This window comes from Camelus ferus, chromosome 30, assembly GCF_009834535.1.
Source record: "Camelus ferus isolate YT-003-E chromosome 30, BCGSAC_Cfer_1.0, whole genome shotgun sequence".
Taxonomy (NCBI): domain Eukaryota; kingdom Metazoa; phylum Chordata; class Mammalia; order Artiodactyla; family Camelidae; genus Camelus; species Camelus ferus.
Genome location: NC_045725.1, coordinates 19,375,615 through 19,389,824, shown reverse-complemented (window position 1 = coordinate 19,389,824; position 14,210 = coordinate 19,375,615). Strand labels below are relative to the sequence as shown.

Here is a 14,210-nt window from a genome sequence, read left to right as displayed (position 1 = left end):
GCTAGACTTCAGGGGACACTGCAAGTTAGATTCAACTCACCATAACAGTTATTCTGGGGTCAGACTCTACGTGGTCCACATACAGTAGTGCCATCCTGAAGGCTAGGAGACAGAGCTTGGCAGCTGAAAAAGATGGGAAGAGTTTCTGGATGCTGAAAGGACCACATTATTGCCTGAGGCGGCAGGTCTGGGGGGACAAATCCTTAGAATTTTTTCCTTGGCAGTATCATGCCAATGGGATAAAAATTAGGCCAAGAAACTCAGCCTGTTCTCTGGAAGTGTAATGGATGAAATATTGTCAAATTGGCGTCAATTCCAGCCTCAAGAAAAAGGTCTGAAGTGCAACTGCTACGTTCCATCATTTAGCTAATGGGAGCTGGGGGATGTGCCAGACATTGCTTCTGGGCTATACACAATTTTTGAGACGCTTCATGCTGACAATCTGATCATGGCCTCCTCAAGGTGGGGGCCGTGCAAAAGGAAAATAGCAGATGCATTTCCAAGCCAAGCCTGGGTGAGAAGCTTTTCTGCCCACTCTAGGGCCAGACCCTCTGAGAAAGCAAAGGACAGAGGCCAGGTTCCTCCCAGGATGCAAGAGCCATGACTGGCAGCCCCCAGAAGCACACAGGCCCCTTCTGTGTTTATCCATCCAACCTCTGAGCAGACGTTTGCTGTGCATATAGCGTTTCTAAGACACAGAGCTAGGCTCTGGGGATGCAGCAATGAACAAGACACAAGAAGCCTTTGATGATGGGATTTACAAATGAATACAAACCTGTCAGATGGAAGTAAGTTCTAGGGGGAAAAAAAGCAGGACATGAGGGTAAAGAATGGCACGAAGAACACGCTATTTTAGGATCTTGAGCACTTATGAAACAGTGTTTCTTCACTGTAAAATGGAAATGAGAATAGAAATGAACAGTCTCAACTTCTCCAAGTTGTAACGAGAAATGAGTGCAACGGAGTGATGCGAAGCTTTGCAGGCTCTCTGGAATAAGCAAGGAGTTGGGGATCGGTAGCTCACGTTATTACCAAGGGTGAGCCCATGGGACTAGTGCAGTTCTGTCAGATCTCAGAAGTCTGTCAAACGTCCTGTATTCAGTTTTGGTTCCATGCCTCAAAATCCACCTAGCCTTAGTCAGCCGACCCAGTTCACCTCACTGGGTCTCGGTGCTTTCTCATCCGTTAAAGGAAATAATAATGGTACCTCCCTTGCGGAGTTGTTGGGAGGATTAATGAGATAATACATAAAAAGTGCTTAGCTCTGAGCGAGTCACAGGTTATAGATGCTCAGCAGAAGTTCTCTATTAACTTAGCAACTTCTTTAGGGAAATTTCCCAGCATGAGAATTAGCCTTTCAGGATTATAATTATCTCTGAATGATAACCTACGATTTCCTTCTGATAGCACTCACTTTTGGGGGGGCAGTGGGGAGCAGAGCGTTGGCTGAGAGTAAAGCAGAGATACCATGCGTGTTCTTCACACACAGCTTCTTGAAAGACATCTCTTTACCATTAGAAGGCAATAATATGTGAGGGAAAAAAACAGGTCTATTTCCTACTACTCAAAAGTTAAATTAATTGACACTTCCTGGCCTTAGGAAGTAGCATATATCCTGCTACTTTATGTATCTTTATCATCTTCTGCCAGAGTGTGCATTCTCATGTAAGAAATCGTCCTTACTCATGTGTATGTGCAACACCTGAGACAGTGCCTGACAGAGCTAAGTGCTTAGAAGAGAAGGTCAATTGGACCAGAGTAGCCTGCTGGAAAGGAATAATTAAACAATAGCCACAGCAACAGAGCAGACGCCTCCACACTGAGCCCCTACTTGTACAGAACGGCACTGGGGCTCACCGCCATGGCGATACCCCCTTCCTTTTCCACTGTGAAGCCTCCACATTCTTGGGTAGAATCAGGCCCAAGTCGTATCCACCCTCCATGCAGTCACCTCCTCTGCTCCTTCAGGCACGTCCCTAAGGTAGCCTGCATGGATGAGGAGTTTCTGCGTAGGAGGTCCACCCAGGAGCAGCCTTAAAGAAGATGAATATTACTACGCTGAATCCTGGCCTTAGGAACAGGAAAATATTTACCCCTTTAACTGTCTGAATGAAGAAAAACATTCATTTTCTTTTGTGTTTTAGAAAATTGTATTTCAAAGCCAATAACTGCTCAATGAAATTCAAGACAAAATGTGAGATGATCTTTGCCAAGTGAACCAGAAATGACTGGTGAAGAAAGAAGGAAATACAGGCATGACAACTGGTCCACCTGCCTTTTTTTAAATTCTGCAAATATACTGGATTGGAAATGGCATATAAAAAATCAAGCACAAAATACATGAAAAGAATATGGAATTAAATTATGAAAAAAACTGGTTAAATTCTTCCTGACAACAAAAGAAGACTGTACAAAGAAATGAGTGAACAAAAGAAAGCAGCAAGAATCGAATGTAGTAAAGCATGTGAGGATGGGACAACATCCAGCTTGGTGCCTATACACAGTCTAAGTATAATAAGCAGTATTATACATCCCCAATACACCTTGTCAAGTAAGTGGATGAATACGAAGCATGGCTTACTGAACATGGAACTAATTGAGTATAAAATACATCAAGTATTACTTTACAGTAATTAATAAAAGAGAACTAGGTTTAGGGTAAGGATTTTAACTGTCCTAATTCAGTGTAACTAGTTCAACACAGAACATCTCTTATTCTCATACTTGATGCCAACTTGAAGTTTGGGTGCATACAACTTTTAAAATGAAAGATCTCACACATTTTGAATCAAACTGCTGCAGGGAAATAAGGAGAAGCCTAGAGGCCAGTGCAGAATTAAGGATGAGCCACCAAAACATTCTCCTTCCTCCAGCAAAGGAAGGAGAGCTGTAATTCCCAGGCTTCATTTGCACGCGCTGTTATTCACAGATGAACAAAGCGTGCCACTTTGTTACTCACCCCCTGGGTCCAGAGCACGTAAGCACAGATAGGAAATGGTCCAAGAACCATTGGCATCCAACCCGTAATACATTCTGTTACTAAGTATCTGGCATGGCAATTGGCTAGACCTCATCAGCCAGCTGCCAAATGTCATTTAACAAAGTAGTCCCCATCCAGGACCTCTATGTGACTATACTGATAATATTATCACTGGAAGTGAAGAGACACATTCTCTAAAGAAATTCATCATTAGAAATAAACATGGACAGCTCATCAAAAAGCAAAAGCAACACAAAGAAATTGAAGAGGAGATTTTAAGTAATCCAGTGCATTTGTGTGGGTTTGCACGTGTGTTAAAGAAACTAAGTGAGCCTTTATGGATGATATATTTTTTCTCTTTATTGACCAAATTAGTGACTAGACTTTCCCAACACCACAAATACAACAAATATTTATTCTTGACAGCAGTCTTCAGATCACAGTGTCCAAAGTTGCCTAGGTTTTTGTCCATCCTTCTAACTATTTTGGGGAAACCTGAGTGAAGATTTTTCCTCAGCCTGGCTTCTTTACAAGTAGAAACATCCTTTGTCAGTTTGCCAAACATGAATCAAATGTGATGTTTTACAGAGAGAGTGGGAGAGTTCCTTCAACGTACTATCTTATTTTGCACGGTCCTCTCGGGCAATCTCACCCTCTACACACACACACACACGCGCGCACACACTCCTCAGCTGTGACCTTCACCCTGTGATACTCCCTTTCTACTTCTAACCCAGATCTCTCACTTCAACTCCAAATTCACAGGTACTATTGGGCACTTTAAAAATGAAATATGGCCAATATCAAGCTCAGAGTCTCTCTACTCTTGGAAATGTTTACCTCACTCTGACTTCTCTTTATGAGTGGCACACACATGAATACAGTCCTGAGCCAGCCAAGATTCTACGTCATTAAGTACTCCGATGTTCCCTTTCATTTCTAAATTGGTTCCATTTAAAATTAATGTTGATCTATATCTACAAATCAACTCTCTTTTCAGTCCCCTGTTGGCCCCCCTGGACTGTCACCGCCTTAGCCTGGACTCCTCTGGATGCTCTTCTGCATCCAGTCTCACTGTGCTCATCCACCCTCCATTCTGATTCTGCGCCGATCCTTTAAAACACGTATCTGATGATGTCTAGACACTACTGAAGATTCCTCAGTTTAACAAGAGACAGAACCTAAATGAGGAAAATTAGTGTCTTTGCTCCCAAAATTAATATATAAATTTAATTTAATTTTAATTAGAAACCCAGTAAGATTTTCTGAATAGGATCAAATGATGCTAACATTTATACGGAATGATAAGTGCTCGAGAAAATTTTGAAAAAGAAAATTAAAGAAGGGATAAGTCTTGCCCTTTCTACAGATAGCAGAAAGTACCATAAGGCTGCTATTAAAACACATGGTACTGCATAGGAACAGAGAAATCAACCAATGAAACAGAACCGAGATTCCAGAAACAGATCCCAGAATATAGAAGAATTTAGTATATGATAAAGGTTGTATTTTAACACAATGGGGGGGGTAGTTTACTTAATAAATAGTGTGGCCCAATGGGTTATTTAACTATAAGGAATAGAAACTGGACCCCTGACATACAGTATATACAAAAATAGATGCCACATGAATTAAAAACTTAATTATAATAAATAAAACCATAAAATTATGAAAGAATATCTCAGTAAATACATGTACAACATAGGAGGGAGGAAGACCCTCTTAACCACAACCAGAAACCCCAATGTTACAAACAAAAAGATACCATATAGAAGGTAAATTTTTTGTATGGCAAAATATACTATTATTAAAACTCACTAGATGAACAATAGATTTGGAGTAAATATTACTATTGCAGAGGATAGAGAAAGAGTCCTCAAAAAATTAATATGAAAAAAAAAATTTTAATGGGCGAAGAATAGGAAAAAAGCTATCCCCAAAAGCTCAAATTCAAATTGTGAAGAAATACGAGAAAAGATGCTCTAGTGTCATCATGAGATGGCATCTGACGCCCAATGGACTGTCCGAAACAGAAAAGAACAGTATACCACTCAGTACTGGAAAAGTTGTGGAATAAAAGGTGTTCGCATATGTTGCTGGCAGAAATGTGTATTGTTACAGCCTCCTGAGAAAATAATCCAGCAATTTATGAAAATTAAGTCTTTACCCTAGAAATATAAACACAAGTTTTTAAAAATATGTATTTACATGTATGCGTGTGTATATATATATATATATGCATATATATATAAACTGGAGGCAAAGAAAAAAACATATAAATAGATGAATAGGTGAATTATTAAATAAAAATGGAAAATATGACACATTCACATTTTATGAAGCCTTAAAAATGTAAGTTGATTTGGAGGAATTTCCAAGAGACATTAAGTGAGAAAAGCAAGATGCAGAAACATGAGTGCCTTCTTTTTAAACAATGACGACGCCATCTATGTGTGTCTGTGTGTTGCTATCTAACTGTACGCAATTACATGAACTGTTGAGGAAAGTGTGAAGGCTAGACTAGACCGTTAAACGCTGACGACCCTGAACGGGTAGTCTGGTGATGAGAAACCAGGAGACGAGAGTAAAAGGTGAAACCACACACAGGAGGCCTGCATGTGTTCACTTTTAGCATGTATGACATTAGTGTAGACTCTGAGTGTAGGAAAGAGAATTTAAAAGTTCTCAGTGGTTCTTTATTGGCTTCAGGCAATAATTTATTTCAGTTTAAAAACTGTTTGTCACTCAAGGCTCTTCCCTACATGATCCTCACCTTTTACTCCAGCCTCATAGCTCTGCGTTTCCACAGACACCCTCACGCTTTGGCCTCAGGGAAATTCCTGTAACATACGCCGTTCTCTCACCCTGTCTTTTCTTTGGACTTGCTGCTATAAAGAGTTCCTCTTTAACTACTGATGAATTTCTACTCATCCCTCAATGTGAGTGCAAGTTTCACCTCGTCCAGGGTGTCAGTCCAGTCCCTATGCACCTGCCTTGTCTTTGCTCTGCTCTGGCTCCTACTGGGCAACACTGGGATTGTTACTCGCCTGTGTTCCTTCTCCGTGTCTCTACTGGCCTGGAATTCTTGGAAGGAAGGACTGTCTGTTATTTATCATTATACCCCTGATCATCATTTACTCTTCCCACTGGCTCCCTCAAAACAGGAACTCCCTGAAATGACTCTAGGTTACTGTTACGGGGTTAAACATTTCCTTACAATCTGATTACCTCACTGGAGATAAGGCTGAGCTTGCTGCGTTCCACACAATAGGTAAAGCTCAATCAAACAGTAAAAGCAACATTCTGCCTGCAGAGGGTGGCGCTTGCGGTTATTTTGTGTGCTCTCTGGTGAACTGTAGGAAGCAGGCGAAAGAACTCACGTCTGACTTCAGCTGGTTGAGGACTGACCAAATGGAATGAAATGAGTGTACATTAAATAAGATAAAAATGGAAGATAAACAACACTCACTGGGTTCATAGAATTCAGGGTCATTATCTAAAACACAAAAGTACAATGATTGCCTAATTGTGTTTGTGAACACCTTGATACAAACAGTTCCTACCTATGCTATTTTTAGTTGTATCTTGTTTTAAAGACCATTAATCAGTCACCCACACTGGTGGTTCTCTCCAAAATACAGGGAGTCAAATAGCTGCTGTAACCAAACGTCCTCACAGCCATTATCTTCCCAGAGAACTATCACGTGACCTCTAATCATGCAGTTAGAACAGCGGGGCGACTTCTGAAAAGTCAACACTGCTTACTGCACATCAGCGTGAGCCACTGGGTAAGCCTCGGTTGTGTGTGCAGCCATTTGCCCTTCCAGATTATTTACCCACGCGAGAACCTGCTTGGGGAGTATTAGAGCAAACATCGCAGAGAGGAAACGGAGAAAGTGGTTTAGTGTTTCATTTCCTTTAAGCAATATGTTAAAAGTGCAGGATAAAAGAAGAAAGAATCTTTGGCCTCCAGGATGGGAAAAATCTTTGTGCTAGACTGAAGTTTTCCCACCTTCTCTGTTTGAGTCTAGAGTCCAAATTTGTATTCATTCACAAACTACGCAAATTGGATGGTCTTCAAAAGTTCCTTGTCAGCTGTGGCCAAATGCCTACATTCTTGGCATTTGGCACAATTAAAAGAAGAGCCAAAAATGAACCAGTAGCAACCTTCTAAAGAAGCCATTAAGGAAGTCACATTACGATGCATTCGTGATGATTTAGCTCTGTGATTCACATTAAAAATTCCCTCAGCAGGCATTGCTTCTTTACTTTAGAACGAGTAACTGAAATGACATTTCAAAACTAACAAGCTGAGTTTATCATCTCTGGGGAACCAGCGATCTACCAGAGGGGATATTAAACGTAAATAAGCCAGTCACCTGCACATCCCTCATTAGAGCTTTCTAGCATTCCACGTCCTGTGTCAATGTCTTGACAAACATTTCAAGGATTTGTACGCAGAGGTAAGACACAACTAAAATGTAAAAAACTTCACTACAAAAACATAAACCCTTAGACCAGAGATATATTTTAGCACTAATTCAATCTAATCCCTTCATTTTATAAACAGAAAAAAAAAAAACTAGACACATTAAATTACCTGCTCAAATCGTAGGGCAGTTGTGGGTAAAGCCAAGAATGGAACCCAGTTCTCCTGAATCTAAATCTGGTGCTCTCTGTCCATACCTGACGGTATTCACTCAATCAGCTAAACGACCTGCATGTGGTAAATTTACAGGGCCATCATTGCCCTTTCACTCTCCAATAATATCCCCATTTGTAATGTTCCAATGTTGCTTCGCTTTGTATTTGTTTTTTATTATTATTTGCTGCTTTTGCTAATTTCTGAAGGGTTTAACCATGAAGATGATAAAGTAATGAAATGGAATAAAGCCATGTGTTCCTTCATGCAGCTATTACAAGTCTACAACTGAACTCCAGAAATTTGTAGGTTTACTGAGTCTAAAATTGGCAATTCCAGAGGTGTGACTATTGAGCACTAATAATAAAAATGTGCCACAACAAAAACATTTGTTTTGTATTTAAACAAATTATAGTTCCTGCTAGAAGAACTTAATGTCTTCTAGCATATTAAAGGATTTGAGAAGCCTTGCTGTAAATAAACTAGCCTAATTTCATTGAACCCATTATTTCTCAAAGATATTTGAATATGGAAGCTCGTGTGTGTGTGTGTGTGCGCTTAAACATCATTTTTTAACAGAACTAATCTTTTATAGAACAAACCTTAGTAAGTTGCCTTATCACAGTGAGCAATGGAATGTGGGCCAGCATCTCATCCTTCAATTCTTCATCTTATCGAAAAATATCTGCAAAGTGTTTCCTGTAGGCAGCTCATTATACAGAGGTGGTAGGTGTAGGGAGATGAGAGGGAGAAAGAGATGTAGGAAGTTAATAAGACTAGAACTTTTGAGTTTATAATTTCATGATGTACAGTCAAGACACACACACACAAGTAAGCAAAATCATAAGGCAGTGAATAATTCAGCGTCCAGCATCCCCATCAGGCACAGATGAAGCCATTAGGATTTTCAACTTGAGTTCAACTGGGACAAAGCACATTTAAATTAGACCCTGAAGTATATGCAGGAAGGATTTTGTCTTGCACACACACACACAAAAAAGTGCCTTGATCAATACATGTTTGCTTAACAAATCAAGGACATTCTGGGCTGAGAAGCAGCATAAACAGTATCTTGAAATCAAATTGAATGTAATGTTTTAGTCATGGAAAAGTGAAGAATCTAGGTTGCTTGGAGTGGGGCTGGGGTGGGCATTGTGCTGGCGGGGAAAGGAAATTAAGATTAAAGGGGCAGGATAGGTGCTGAATTTTAAAATCTTTATTCTGATGAAAATTCAAGAGTCTTCCTGAAGTTGCAGGTCTTTTCTTATTCACCCTTAGCATCTTGCACGTAGCCTGGGTATGAAAGGGGCGTTTAAAAGATGTTAGTTAGCGGGGAGGGTATAGCTCAGTTGGTAGAGTGCTTGCTTCGCATGCATGAGGTCTTGGGTTCAATCCCCTGTATCTCCATTAAAATAATAAGTAAATAAATAAGAACCTAATTACCTCCCCCCAAAATTAAAAAATAAATAATTAATAAAAGACTTCAGTTAGTGAAAAGAAGATATGAATGGATAAAAAGTACAATGGAGAACAGCTGGGGGGTTTCTGCTTGGAAAGTAAGATGACCCAACAGTCTTTTCTGAAAACAAATCTGGTTGGTGATGTTTGAAGTGCTCTGGGGTAGTGGCATGTCACAAATTGTAGACATCCATTAGAAGACAAAGGTAGACGTTAAGGACAAATGTCTAGCCTGGAGTGGACATATCTGAAATGCATTTTGAAGAAAGAATCAATAAGCCCAAAGAGCAACTAAATAAAAAGAAAAGAAAAGGGATGGTTTAAAAAAAAAAAAGCAGCCAACTTTAAATTTAAGGGAGTGTCATTAACAGACAAAGGAAAACTCCAAAGAAGAACAGACTTTGAAGAGGGATTGAATGTTGAGGTATGATGGCAAATACCCAAGGGGAGATAGTCAGTCACCTCAATGGTGACCTTGGAAAGCACAACTACTCCAAAACACACCCAGCCCTCTCGGCTCATTTTCCAAGTGAGGTATGGATATGATTACTATCACCTCTTCTTTTCAGGTGAGAAAAGTGTGTGGCAGAAATACCAGGTTTTGCTCTAAACACACATACTCAGCAGGGAGCGTAGCCAAAACGTTAACCCCTGTCTCCCGATTTTATATCCAACATCTTTTACAGCATTCCGTATCAGGAGATTTAGGATTGAGAGACACTGTCTGGTCAGAGATAGAGGTTTGAAATCTCCCCAAACACACATGATGGAATAGTGAAAGCAGTACTGGTTCCCTGAGGACTGAGTTCAGTTTGATGAGCTTTAATGAGGTGCCTGGTATGTGACCGGTCTGTGTCCTCCATCAGGGGAACGGGAAGACAATACGCACAGGGTGAAGGGCTTACACCGAGGGAAAGCTAAGAGGAATCAATAAACAAGGCGAGTTAAATATAAACCAAATAACTACTGTCTCGTGAGTGCCCACTACATGCAAATCAGGGCATGGCTGAGGGACCAAGAAGAATGCGCGAATGAGAAGGTGCAACGTTTCGGAAGTTAAGGCTGCGGAAGAGGGATGGCTTCATTAGAGGTGACCAACGCCACAACCAGGGGGTGAGGACTTGGGAGCTTTATCCCTTGTCAACACTATTTCCTTTCAGGCAAACCAAGAGTGAAAAACAGTCTCAATCAATCTTTCTCATTCATCCAGTTTGCCAGTTTCTACTAGGACCAGACTCGTGCGGCAGTCCTGGACTGAGTATGGAGGTTTAGTACTTAATATGTGGGGCCAAGGGAAAGGAAGCAAATGATGCATAAGGATTTAAGGGGAAAAGCCTGAGTCAAAGGTTTTCAAATATACTTGAATAACGGAGACTCCTCGTACCCATTTCTCTCTCCATCAAACAGAATTAGAGAAATCAAATAGCACAGAGGATATTTCAGTCCACCGCCTACTTTTCCAGGCTTCTTTCCCACTGAAGCTGGAGGGAACTGCACATTTGCCAAATCAGCACATTAATATGCAGCATGGTATAGTATCATTTGCTGTCCTTGCCTTACATTCTGATCATCTCCACCAACCAAAATCCCGCATACCTTCATAGCTTGGCTCAGATTCCGTCTCCCCAGGATGCCTTTCCTGAATGCCTTTGCCTGAAATGACCTCTCCCTTCCTGGCCTCTTTGGACGGGCACTTTTGTGTTTTGTGTCACTCACTGATCTGTATTGTGACTGTTCAAAAAGCATCATCCATAAGACTATCAAGTCACTGAAATATTCTAAATGCCTAAATAACATCACACACAGTATATGAACCATGGTACTTTCACTTCAGAGACTTCCCATTACCCTCACTTACATTTTTGTATGTATTATTTACCCTTTTAAGTTTTACGTTCCCTGAGGGCAAGGACCAAGTTTTATGGATCAAAATATTCATCAAAGCACTGAGCTTAGAGACTCCATAAATATTTGATGGATGGATGAGTTAATTAAGTAGGAAAAAAATGTGAAGGAAAGTAACTTTCTTTAGCGTAAGTATTTATTCCTCCCTGCCTGGGTATGCTGTGACACATGTTGCAGGGCATACGGTGTGGGCACGCGTGTGTGCAGAAACAGTTCAGATCCCCACCCACATAGCCTACAGACTAGAGGAAGGAGCCATATAATATGGGAATAAAATACTTGTCAAAGAGTGACATATACTAGAAAGACTCATAAAGCAGGGAAGAAGAACACGGAGTGGGCAAGGGGAGGAGGGAGACAGGCAATTTTAAATAAGATGATCAGGGAAGACCTTGGGAAGGAAGTAACCTGTGAGTAGAGCATCCAAGGAGATGACTGGACGAGCCATGCACATCTCTGACAGAAGACTATGCCCCAGTGGGAAGTCTCAGGAGGGAGTATGCTTTGGTTGTTTAAGGAGCAGCAAAGAGGCTACTGTGACTGAAGCAGAGTAAGTGGAGAGGAGAAGGAAGTAAGGTTAGACTGTAAGGGAATGTAATAGTTTCCCTGGGCAGCCACAACTAATTTTCGCTAACTGTGTGGCTTAAACAACAGAACTTCATCAGAAGTCTAAAATCCAGGTGTGGGCAGGATTGGCTCCTTCTGGAGACTCTGAGCAAGAGACCATCCCACTGCCTCTCTCTTAGCCTCTGGTGGTTGTTGGCAATCCTTGGCAGCCCTTGCAGATGCACTGGCTTATAGATGCTTTGCTCCAATGTCTACCTCCATCTTCACACTTCCTTCTTCTCTGTTTCTGTGGCTTCTTTTTTGTCTCTTATATGAACACTTTCACTGGATTTAGGACCCACCCTAATCCAATAGGGTCTCATCTTGACCATTACCTTAATTACATCTGCAAAGACCTTATTCCAAATCAGGCCACGTTCCGAGGCTCTGGGTGGCCACGAATCTGGGCCGTGTTCTGAAGCTCTGGGTAGGCATCTGTGGGATCACGTCTCTTGAGCTGGTAACAGTGGATGTGGTGAGAAGTGGTCCCATTAGATCTATTTTTAATTGGGCCAGTGGGATGTTTTGACACATAGGATTTTTGACTTACAGGTTTTTCTTCTTCACTGCTTAAAAATAAGAGAAGCGTTGGTTTTGGAAAAGAAGAAGTTATGTTGCACCCCAGCAGTTGTTACTGCCTACTTGGGTCTGTTGTGAATATGGAATAAACCCGAATGATGGTTTACAAACAGTTGAATGTAGGCAGATGAAGTAGGGTCCTTTTCCAGTTTTAATATTTGGTGTTTCTTATTAAGTATATCTATGATTGTATTTTGTTGCAATTCAAATAGAGCAAAACTCTAAAGATAAATTGTTCTAAGGACAGGAAATATATTCACATGGCAAAAATGGAGAAATGTATCACATTTCTTATGCAAACCTCAGAACCAAAACAACTCTATATTCTGATTCACTGAATCTATTTGAATGGAGATATTTCTCTTTGGGGAAGGAAACTGATCTCACTCATCTGAGAAGAAAGCAAAGACTTGCATGTTAAAGAGTCTTAGGAGTTAAGCTCAGCTGGAAAAAAAATAATGAGAATCAACAGGAACTTCTGAGTGCCCTGGTAACAGTTTCAGCTGAAATCCTGATTTAGTTTCCAAGTTATGACCTCAGGGAGACAGGACATGCAGGGAGAAAAAAGGAAATGAAATACTATAAATTGCCCTCATTGTGATGTCAGGTTCTCAAGCAAATTCCTTGATATTCAGTACAAAATAAAGACCAAGCATGCCCCTTAGTTAACAAATGCCTCTCCATGGACCTTTCCCGCTGACTCAACATGGTCTCCTGTTACTTGTTATCTAAGGAGGAGTCTCCCACTTTCTAAAACTGGCATTCAATCGAACTCTCATACTTTCTCCTCCATCCATAAGAGAACCAGGGCTCCAGTTTAAGCCACTCAGTGTCTCTCTAAACACGGTGTCTTCTTGACTGCCTTCAGGCTCTGCCCGCCTACCTGAGGAGGGCACCATCACGCTCAAAGTTCTTCAGAGTTTTGTTCTTTTTTTTCTTAGTTAGAAATATCTTTATTAATAATAAAGTATTATTTTGTACACCAGAAATTAACACAACATTGTAAATGGACTGGAAGCCAATAAAAAAAAAGCACTGTTAAACATTTTACTACATTCATTATAGTATGGCTTCCTTCCACTGAAAAAATACCAAGCTGAAGTCAGCTGCTGGTATTTGCAAGCAGCCCTGTGTCATTCTGTAATTACATCAGTGTGGTGTACACAACTTTTATCTCACTGGTTTTCGAGTATCTTACTGTTTTTCCCTATTTCCTATTTACAAGTATTTAAAACTACTAATACTTGTAAACAAGTACCTATTTACATGTATTTACAAGTCCTAATACAGAGGTAATTACTTGCAAAAAAAACTTCAGAGGATCATGTCTTTGTTAACTGGAAATTATGACTTTTTGTGCATTACTTGTTGCCATGCAGATTATATTGTAAATGACTGGGTCATATTTCATACTTGCGTAAGCAGACAATTATATGTGCAAATGTTAAGGGTCATCCGTAAGAAGATTTGCCACAAAGCCGAAGAGGCACAAATTTCAGGCCTCTCTACTTGTGTGGGATAATCAAAACGTCATATATTTTTGCTAAATTTACAAAAACAGGATATTTTAACTGCATTGGTTAATTTAAGAACACTATTCATTTCCATTCTGACTTTTCCTCTGTCATATTTCCTCTCATATCAAACATCAGTCTGTCAGTGGCCATGAGAATTTCAGGTACCTGGCTAAGGGAATGTTGAGCTGAAAATCACCATTCTAACCATAATTTTGACAGTCTGAATATTTACAAACTCCTGCCTTAGTATACATGAAAAGTAGCTTCATTTATCTCTTTAACAGCATGTATTAAAGATCTGAGAGAAAATTCAGATTAAAAAATTAACTGAAGATTAAACAAAAGTGATAATGATCAGTGATGAAACCAATCCAGTGTCAAGAAGGGACTGCAACAGAAACATCTTATGAAAATTATCTATCAAAAGCAGTAATTTATTAGAAGAAGGAAATTTGTTTTAAAGAGAAGTAACGAATCAATCCTCTTTCATAGTTTGATATTTCAATTAATGAAGAGGAGTGAA

At 40.2% G+C, this 14,210-nt stretch overlaps 1 protein-coding gene and 1 non-coding gene across 2 annotated transcripts in view; one reads left to right on the top strand and one right to left on the bottom strand.

Annotated features, from left to right (window-relative positions):
- RAB27B (RAB27B, member RAS oncogene family) overlaps window positions 1-14,210 on the bottom strand; it is a 160,997-nt gene that overhangs the window by 94,082 nt on the left and 52,705 nt on the right. The window lies entirely within an intron of this gene.
- On the top strand, window positions 8,957-9,029 carry TRNAA-CGC. The gene has a single exon. It is a non-coding gene; the product is annotated as a tRNA-Ala (tRNA).